The sequence below is a fragment of the Miscanthus floridulus genome, chromosome 14 (genome assembly GCF_019320115.1).
Source record: "Miscanthus floridulus cultivar M001 chromosome 14, ASM1932011v1, whole genome shotgun sequence".
NCBI classification, from domain to species: Eukaryota; Viridiplantae; Streptophyta; class Magnoliopsida; order Poales; family Poaceae; genus Miscanthus; species Miscanthus floridulus.
The window spans coordinates 29204485-29214861 of record NC_089593.1 but is presented as its reverse complement, the minus strand read 5'-3'; the positions used below and the strand labels follow the sequence as shown (position 1 = coordinate 29214861).

Sequence of the window (10377 nt, the reverse complement as noted above, 5' to 3'; positions counted from 1 at the left end):
AAGTCCATCATCATGTTACTTGACAGGTACAAAGTAAACAAGCTACACACACTCTAGGATCAACTCTCCATTGGGAGCATCATTGTTAATCGGCGTCTTGCATTTTGTTGCAGGCTAGCTTTTAGGAATTGAATTCAATATATCGCAAATCGAAGCAGCATATTATTTCACCCTCAGTTTATATGGTGCAAAAGTTGAAAGACATGTCCAGAAGTAGCTACACGCACAGGCGAAAACTAGGTGGCAAAGTAGACGTTGCTACAGCTGATGTTTTCCTTAATTAGTTTAGATTAGAATCAGAACAGAAACATAAATATACTATGTTGATCAATCATGCATGATCACTGTGCTGCTGTCTTGAGCGCAGCTGCTACCGATTTGTTGCACTCTGCCAGGATCTTCTTCAGTCTCGTGACCACATCACTCATTGCCAAACTTTGGCCAGGTGAGTCACTGGAGCACAGCAAACCTAACTCGAATACCGGCACAAGAAAGTCTTCCAGATTGCAGCTAGACAACCATGGTAGTAGCTGATCATCAACAACACGGACAAGCTCTGTCGGAAACGCCTCAAAAACCCACTGCCTCAGGGTTAGATTTCCGGCAAAAGCAGCGTCCGTCGGTCTCTTTCTAGTGAAGATTTCCAAGAGCATAACTCCAAAGCTGTACACGTCACTTTACCGTGATGCTTTTCTTTGTGCCCCGTACTCTGGTTAAGAAAAAAAAGACAAGAAAAACAAGCCATGATTGATACATTAACTAATCTAAGTTAATCAATGGTCCAATGAGAAGTAGATTGATCGACTGAGCAAGCAGACAATACCTGGTGCAATGTACCCAATAGTTCCAGGCAGGCTCACAGAGATGGTAGAGCTGTCATCACCTACTAGCAACCTTGCAATGCCGAAGTCAGCCCTGTCATGTCCTGATCGAACAATACATTGCTAGGCTTCAAATCACAATGCAAGACCACATTGCAGTGCTCATAGTGCAGATACTCCATTGCCAATGCCACATCGAGCATGACGCCTAGTCTCTCAAGGAATCCCAGCTGATGTGTTGTCCCTTCTTGAGAGCAGTGCAGAAGCGTCTCTAAACTTCCATTCGGCATGTAGGGAAGCACTAGTGCCCTAAAGTCCAGGTTGGAGCAAGTATTGAGTATCCTAATTAGGTTGCGGTGCCGCGCCATGCGTAGCGCACTTCACTCGGCATCGAAGCTTCTTATGGCCTGCTCTTGTTGCATGTCTAGCACTTTTATGGCAACAATCAAACCACTCCTCAGTTGACCCTTGTAAACTTTTCCAAAGCTCCCAGATCCAAGTAAGTTGCTCTCGTTAAAATTATCGATGGCACGAACAAGCTCATGGTAGGAGACCAACTGATGACTGATCATGTCAACCGAACCGGCAGAAACCGTCGTCATACCTTGCTGCTTCTGATTTCTCTTTGTAATTATTACATATATGCAGAAAGCTACAACTCCAGTTACTACAATGATGGTAGTAGGTAGGAGAACTTTCAGCATGTGACCATTATTTCTTCTAGAGCCTCTTGGACTTGGACATTGTGAAAATCCTAGAGGTGGAGCACCACAAAGCCCTGTGTTCCCAATCAAGGATTGCAGGGTGATGTTTGAGAATACACCACCTTCAGGTATCTGGCCTTGTAGCTCATTGAAAGACAGGTTCAAGCTAGTGAGGATGGAAAAATTGGCCAGATAATTTGGTATTGTACCAGAAAGATCATTATATGTCAGGTCCAGAAATTGCAAGCTGGTTAGATTTATGAAAGACATTGGGATTGATCCGGAGAAGGAATTGTGTGATAGGTTCAAGTAGGCCATCATTTGCAGTTGTGCGATCGAATCCGGGAGACTACCAACCAAGAGGTTTGCAGAGAGATCCATGATATTAATTTGCTTCATATAGCCTATATCAATTGGCAATTCACCTTCCAAGAGGTTTTGAGAAAGATCTAGAAGGATAAGGCTATCAATATGAAATAAACTTGGTGGTATAGTCCAGGATAACCTATTATTAGCCAAACTAAAATCTTCTAACACTGTCAGGTTACCAATGTCCCTTGGTATGGAGCCGGAGAATTCGTTGCTATGAAGATATAGTAATAGTATTACCATATTCTTCAGCATGGCAAGATTTGATGGGATGGGGCCGAACATGTTATTTCTTTGAAGACCAAGCCACTGGAGGCCCTGCAGCATAGCCATAGACTCTGGAATTGCGCTGCGCAGCTGGGTATCTGAAAGTTCTAGCCTAAGGAGACCAGTTAGATTTGAGATTGCAGCTGGAAGCTCACCAACTATCTTGTTTCCAATTGCACGGAATGTCTGCAGGCCACTGGACAAATTTCCCATGTGGTTTGCGGTGAGGCTAGCGACGAAACGATTCATCGAGATGTCAAGGTAAGAAAGTTGCTGGCAGTTGGAAAGAGCTGACAGGAAGCTGAAATCCCCCTGCCGGCAGTTTTCTGAAACACTGATTAAAAACAGAGAGTTCATGTTACAGAGTGCTGGCGGTATTGTACCAACCAACCGGTTTATATCCAGTGCCATGTATCCGAATTCAGACAGGTTTCCAAGAGAAGCTGGGATGGATCCGCTTAGCTGATTGGCAGAGAGCAGCAGCAACGAGAGCTGGCTCATGCGTCCGAGCTCCACAAGAATGGATCCCGTCAGGTTGCAGACCGAGAAGTCCAGGCTACTTATTAACATAGTCAGATTGCCAAGCTCTGCAGGAATCGGGCCAGCAAAGCTGTTCCCACCCAACGAAAGGAAGGTGAGACGCGTTAAACTTCCCAGCCACGTTGGCAGAACGCCCTCGAGCAGATTTTCAGTCATGTCAACACGTTCCAGGAACCTGCACGCCGTGAGCCCCGACGGAATCTGCCCGGTGAAACTATTGGACCCGATGGAGAACGCCTGCAGCATCGGGAGGCTGAAGCTTGCGTTTCCAAGAACCGGGCCGGTTAATCCGTGGTTGTAGGTGAGCGCTAGAATATGAAGAGTGGACATGTTGAAGATGGCTGCAGGCACCGCGCCGGCATGTCTATTCACCTGCAGGTAGAGGTACTCGAGCGATGGCAAGGAGCCAATGCAAGATGGTATCGATCCTGACAAGCTATTGTTGCCAAAGTTTAGGTAGGTTAACAAGGGTGTGTTGTTGAATAGATTGTCTGGGATGGATCCGGTTAGGAAATTTCTCTGGAGGTTTATGCGGTTCAGGCTCTGAAGGTTGTGTAGCTCTGCCGGAATTGGACCGGACAGATGGTTGGACTTTAGGGCAAGAACCTCCAGGCTTGTAAGGTTACCTATGGCGGGAGGGATGCTTCCTGACAGGCCATTGAACGTGAGGTCCATGGTTTTGAGGCGACGCAGCCTTAACAGATCATCTGGGAGTGCTCCTGTAAGGCTGGTGTTGGTGAGGTTGAGGACGGTGAGGAAAGAGAGGTTACCGAGCTGGGGACCGACGGCGCCATGGAGGGGAAGATGCTGCAGCTGCACGGCAGCGACGCGGTTCCTGTGCCGAACGCCACAGGAGACGCCGACCCAGTGGCAGAAGGACACGGCGGTGGTCCAGTTGCCGGAGAGATTGCCGAGAGGGTCGGAGAGCTGTGTTAGGATTGATCTCATCCGACTCAGTCCAACGACTGAGTCGAACCCCTTGACCGCATTCTGATCGGGGACACACAACCGACCACTGGTCGGTGGACCCTTGTCACACAACGCTATAAGAGATAGGTGGGGGCCGGGGCGCTAGATACAAGGTTCGACGCCGCAACCGACTTACTGAAGTAACCCTAGAAGGCCCCTTCGATCATGGGCAGCGTTGCAAGTGACGGGAAGCCCCGCCGGCAGTGCCCCCGTCCTCTGGACTCTACCGCGCCCCGTCCTCTGGACTCTACCCTGCTTCCTCCTCTATCTCCTCTGCCGACCCCATAGGTATGGGTCTCTCTCTTTCTCTATCTCCCTCTCTCGATTCATGTTCTAGATCGATTTGAACCAAATAGAGATGAATCCACCCACGAATCTACACCTAGATGATCCTAAGATTCTATCAATGGTATCAAAGCGATGGTTGCTATTGGGTAGATCCAGTTTGGAGTAGAAAATTGAAAAGAAATCTAAGAGATAGAGAAGCAGAGGGTTCGATCCGGTTCGGATTGAAACCCTAACCATAATCGGGGGAAGAAATAGAGATGCAAAGGGTTCAACCGAACCCTAACCCATCGGGGAAGAAGAACAGTGTCTCAACCCGAACCCTAACCCATCGGGAAAGATGAACAGTAACCCGAACCCTAACCTAACCCGAACCCTAGATCGGACCAGCTCTGAGAAGAAGAGAAAGAAGAATCAAGTAGAAACAATAAGGGGAAAATTTTTAGGGAGGCGGCTTACCTCGCCGGCCTCCACTCATAGGAGCACTCCGGGAAAGACTCTGCGCCGGCGCACCGCGACGCGTGCTAGGGTGCCGCCGCTAGACCGCTTGACGGCAACGCACTCACCCGCTGGGGAGCACACGCCGGCGAGGGGACCGACGACAGCACCACCACCCCTCTGCCGACTCCGGTGGCCGCTGCCGCTCTAGCACTCGGTCGCTGCCGCTGAGAGAGAGAAATGGAGAGAGAGCATGGGGTCAAGGGCAACGATGCAAGGCCGCTCGACGGCGGCGCTCTCAGCGTCGGGTGAGCACGCTCACCGGTGAGGGGCCCCGCGGCGGCGCCACCATCTCCGACCGCTGAAGTTCTAGAGTGAGAAGGGAGAGAGAGTGGGCCATCGCAGGCGAAGAGAGAGAGAAAGGGGAAGAGAATGAGCTAGGGTTCCGATCTGCATCAACGACGTAGGGGCGACGGGCCGGAGGCTGGCCTAGGCGGGCATGAGCGGCGAGTCGCTTTCCCGGCCCAGGCCCAGGTTGCGGCCTGGGAGGGAGCTGCGCGCAAGGCAGGCTGGGCCGGTTTTGCCGTCGGGCCGGGCAATAGTAAAGAATTGAGTCTATTTTTCTTTTTCGTTTTCTTTTTCTAGTAAATTGTTATTTCCTAGAAAATAATTAATGGCTCAAAGAAAATTAGTAAAGAGAATTTTTCCGAGGGTAAAATTCATTAATTATGTTTAAGTGTTCACTGCAAAGTTTAATGTTGATTATCTTCTAATTAAATTTGAACCAACAAGAGAATTTGATTTGAAGAGCAGTTATATTTAGTAAATTATAATTACGTTTATTCTCTAATTAAATTAGAACCAACGGGAAAATTCAATTAGAGGAGTAGTCCATTTTTGTTTATGTAATATTATGGTATTGTCATTTTCTGACCAACGTTGATGATGACAATATTATAATAAATTTAAGTTTGAAGTTTAAATCTCTGGTAAATTTTACACCAACGTGATCAATTTTTTAGAGAGTAGATAAGGACAAAAAAATGCTCCTGAACTAATAGAATGCATTTCATTATCAAGTTTTCGCTGCCATGATGTTGATCGTCTTCCAATTAAATTCGAACCAACGTGAGAATTTAATTTTTAAGAGTAGTTATATGGATTTTAAGTTAATTTATGAGTTTTATGTATTAATTATATTTTCTGCCCAACGATGATGTAGAATTGATGTAGAAGCATATTGTATGTTTTATTTTTTAAACGACGAGATCACTCGACTGCATGCCAACGAGCTGCAATGCTGGGCTATGTCAATGAAAAGGCTTGAGTCAAGCCAGTTCAGGACTGATTTTTTGTTAGTTTACTAATTTTCTGATTAAATTGGAACCAACGGAAAGATTTAATTGAAAAATAAAGAAATAAGTGAATGTTTTAGTCGTCATGACTAAGTTTTTGTTATAGTAAATTGTGTATAGATTTATCCCGCATGGGGAGAAGTTTTGGCATAGTACTTATGCTAGTCAATCCTGCATGGCGGAAATAGTTTTGTGATGATTCACATGTTTTGTATCCCACATAGCAAGGGAAGTTTGGGTAGCTCTTATGTTGTTCTAGTATTGACCGTGGCACAATAGAAATACATCGTCATGTTCAATACTAACCAAAAGATAAAAAAAGATGCAAGCGTGACTTGTAAAAGTACTACTAATGAAAGACCTCGTTGAGTTCTTAAAGTGAAATGAGGAAAGTGTACTCTTAAACGGATCAAGAAATAACTTTGTTTACATGACATAATCATGTGAATGAGGTAAGTTATAAGTGCATCCTCGTTCACATGCTTTCTGAATAGTTCTCGAAATTATAGCAGTAAAGTTCATACCATATTTTGAGAGGGAGAATATTAAGATCAATTAAGAAAAATACTCTTCATTAAGAGTGAGATAAAGATCAAGAAAGATACTCTTCATTAAGAGTGAGATAAAGATTAATTAAGATGAAACCGTTGGAGGAGTACAACAGCCACAATAATGATACCCCTAAGCAGAGAAATAGCTAAATTTCTAGATTTTTAAAGTTTCGACAGGAAGATAACGTAGTCAGCCTCAAAGATGTTAAGGTGGTGCTTAAAGCGCCATATGAGGTTTTAACAAATTAATACCCAAAACAAGATATTTGAAGATACACTATCTTTAGAAAAGATGGGAAGATCTGGGGGAGCATGGTATGTAGAGGTATGTAGAGACCTAAGACTTGAAGAGAAGAGAGACTACATGCCTACTCCAGTAACTCAGGAACAACAAGTTTCTCAATACCTGTTGATGTTGTATGACTAATACAACACCTGTTGTTAGCTCTTCGAAGAAGATGAATAATGTAAACACGGATCTTGTTATACAAGAGCCTGTAGAATCAGTTGCCTCTTGGCAAGATGAATAATGAAAACAAGGATCTTGTTATACAGGAGCCTGTAGAATATATTGCCTCTTGGCAATGAAAAGCAACAACAACCCATATAAAAGTGCCAGTAGCTGAAGCCCTAGAAGGTCTCGAAGAATTAGTAAACCAGTTTTTAGATGACTATGAAGTCTATATTAGTGAAGAAATTCAAATGGAGGATGATCCCATCTCATTTGAAGAAGCCATGAGAAGCATTTACTCGTCTAAATGGCAAGAAGCTATGAAAGTTGAAATGAATTCAATGAATACCAATGATGTTTGGGACTTAGAAGAAATTCCTAATGGAGCCAAAACAGTAGGCTGTGAAACGGTCGACAAGACAAAATGTGACTCCAAAGAGAATGTGGAAAGATATAAAATATGACTTGTAGCAAAAGGCTTTACGCGAAGAGAATGAATAAATTACAATGAGAGTTTTTCTCTAGTCTTATGCAAGAATTCTTTTAGAATTATAATGGTGTTAATGGCACATTACGATTTAGAGTTACATCAGATGGATGTAAAGACGACATTCCTCAATGGAGATTTGTATGAAAACGATTACATGGAACAACCCAAAAGGTTTTGTCGTGGAAGGAAAGAACATATGGTATGCCGCCTGTAGAAATCCATTTATGGGTTAAAAGTAAGTATCTAGATAGCAGTATTTGAAGTTGATCAAAACAATAAGAAAGTTTGGGTTTTAAAGAGAATGAGAAGGACAATAGCGTTTATTCGAAGTTCAAGAATGGAAAGTATATTTTCCATATCCTGTGAATAAATGACATTCTACTCACTAGTAGTGATGTTAATCTGTCATTGGAGAAGAAGTTTTGTTCTTAAGTTTTGATGTGAATGATCTTGGTGAAACATCATTGGTTCTAGGAATCGAAATTCACCGAGATTGAAGAAAATGGGGTATTAGGACTATCGCAAAGGTATACTTAAAAAGATTCTAAAGAAGTAAAGTATACATGCGAGTAAACCTACGTCTGCTTCTATAGTCAAGGGTAATAGATTTGGGAACTTTAAGTGTTCCAGAAACCGATATGAGATCGATCAAATAAACATAGTTCCATATGCTTCAGCTGTTGGAAGCTTGATGAGTGTACAAGTACAAGTAAGTACTTACCCTGACGTAGTTTACGTATCTAGGATATTTTTGGCAGAAGTCCAGTCTAGATATAGATCACTGGAATGGAGTTGAGAATGTCTTGCAATTTAGCAAAGTATCATAGGCCTCATGCTGAGTAAGAAAGAATAAGTACTCTCAAATAGTTGAGGGTACAAAAGTTAAGTCTTGGCAAGATGCGTAGTGAAATCCATAGCAGTTGCTAACACTCGCAGTTGGAGTATTATTGTGAAAAAACTCCAAAGTAACAATTGTGGTGTCATCAGTGATGCATACCATAGTATAGCTTGACATGAGGCTTAAGGAACAGACAAAAGGAGGATAAGGGAATTTGTACTCGGATTTAACAATGGTAGACAACAGCAATAACCATTTAAAATCAGTTAACTCCTAAGACAACAGATCAAGTGTGCTGCCAAATACATTGACACTAAATTATATATTGTGAAGGAGAAAATCCAGAATCATTTTGAAAGCATTGAGCACATAAGCACCGAGTAAGTACTTATGGATCCACTTACTAAAGGCTAACCACCCAGTGCGTTCAGAGAACACACAGTCGATATGGGTTTATGAGAAAGCATATGATTTCTGGATACTAAGGGCCTAGTTGTGTATCTGTTTCAAAATAGAGAGGTGCATTATAGCTGTTAAGTCTAATGGCAGCTGACTGTGATGATGAGGCACGCTCTATGCACTGATCTGTGATGGAATGGAAACAAGATAAAGTAAGTAAGTTAAGTTTAAGTCATAAGGTGAGATCAAGGAGGAGAATGTTAGGATTGATCTCATCCAACTCAGTCCAACGACTGAGTTGGACCCCTTGACCGCATCCTGATCGGGGACACACAACCGACCACTGGCCGGTGGGCTCCTGTCACACTGCGCTATAAGAGATAGGTGGGGGCCGGGACGCTAGATACGAGGTTCGACGCCGCCACCGACTCACCGAAGTAACCCTAGAAGGCCTCTCTGATCATGGGCAGCGCTGCAAGTGACGAGAAGCCCTGCCGACAGGGCCCCCGTCCTCTGGACTCTACCGCGTCCCGTCCTCTGGACTCTACCGTGCTTCCTCCTCTATCTCCTCTGCCGACCCCAAAGGTATGGGTCTCTCTGTTTCTCTGTCTCCCTCTCCCGATTCATATTCTAGATTAATTTGAACCAAATAGAGATGAATGCACCCACGAATCTACACCTAGATGATCCTAAGATTCTATCAAGCTGGGCTTTGAAAGCCAGCAGCGCGGTGAGGTCATTGTCGCTGCTGTTGCTGTTGATCGGAATAGGAAACGATGATGCTACAGGTGCTGATAGAGCAAGTAGTAGGACGATTGAAATGCATGTGGTGGTAGCCATGGATGGAGCTGCTCCTGCTCATCTTCCACGGAATTTCATAGTAGGAACAAAGGTGTACGAGTGTGGACATGGAAACAAAGCTACGACCCGCCTGCTGTATTTGTCAATATCAGGTGGCCATCTGGCAGCCTGTATTGCGCCCGCGTGACCCACACGATGCTATATGATAATTCAACGTACAGTCGTGATTCTGAAGAAATGCTCATGGGTAGTGAGTAGTGACATATCTCTACCACAGACAGTTAGCCAAACCTGATAGCACCACAACGAATTTTCAAATTCGCTGTCAGGTCTCTGCGTTTGAACATTGGACCGAACTGACCATGGTTTGCGTGGCTTCCGAGAAGGCGACAAGCATATACTTCTCCTGTCCCTAAATAAATATATTACTAGAGTTGTCTTAAGTCAAATTTAATAAGTAGAGACAGGTCGTGTCCATGGAGTAGGAGCGGTGAGGGAACGGACGGGTCGTCCATGGAGTAGCCTGTAATGTAGACGTAGGGAACTGTGAATCTCCATTCTGAACTTCTCGACAGCTTTTGGAATCACTTCAGTATATTTTAGGGACGATTTAGTTTGCAGCTCAAGCAAACATGTTGCTTCTTCAAATGAACTTGTTCAGGAGCACTAGGCCAGTCCACTACGCCAGATTATCACACTAGGAACGGGGGCATTTTTACTGTAGGGGCGGCTAGGATTGGGGGCGCCCCTACAGTGGGCGTCCTCGGGTCCCAGCAGCCCAGCCGTCCCTATAGATGGCACTGTAGGGGCGGCTGATAACCTGAGCCGCCCCTACAGTTGGGGCTGATCTGTAGGGGCGGTTCAATCACCAGCCGCCCCTGTAGTGCCCATTTGTAGGGGCGGCTGCCACTAGCCACCCTCGCTGTTCGACTGTAGGGGCGGCTGAATCACTAGCTGCCCCTACTGATGGCGCATGAATAAATAGCAGCTACCTCCTTCTTCCACCTCGGGACACACTCTTCTACACAAAAAGGTTGGGAGGCCTTAGGCTCCTCCTAAAAATTGCTCTATTAAGGGGGGATGTTTTGATCTCAAATCC

The 10377-nt window shown here is 44.7% G+C and overlaps 1 pseudogene; it reads right to left on the bottom strand.

The window, feature by feature from the left end:
• Positions 1–308: 308 nt before the first annotated feature.
• Positions 309–9317, bottom strand: LOC136506136 (probable LRR receptor-like serine/threonine-protein kinase At3g47570; annotated as a pseudogene).
• Positions 9318–10377: the final 1060 nt, after the last annotated feature.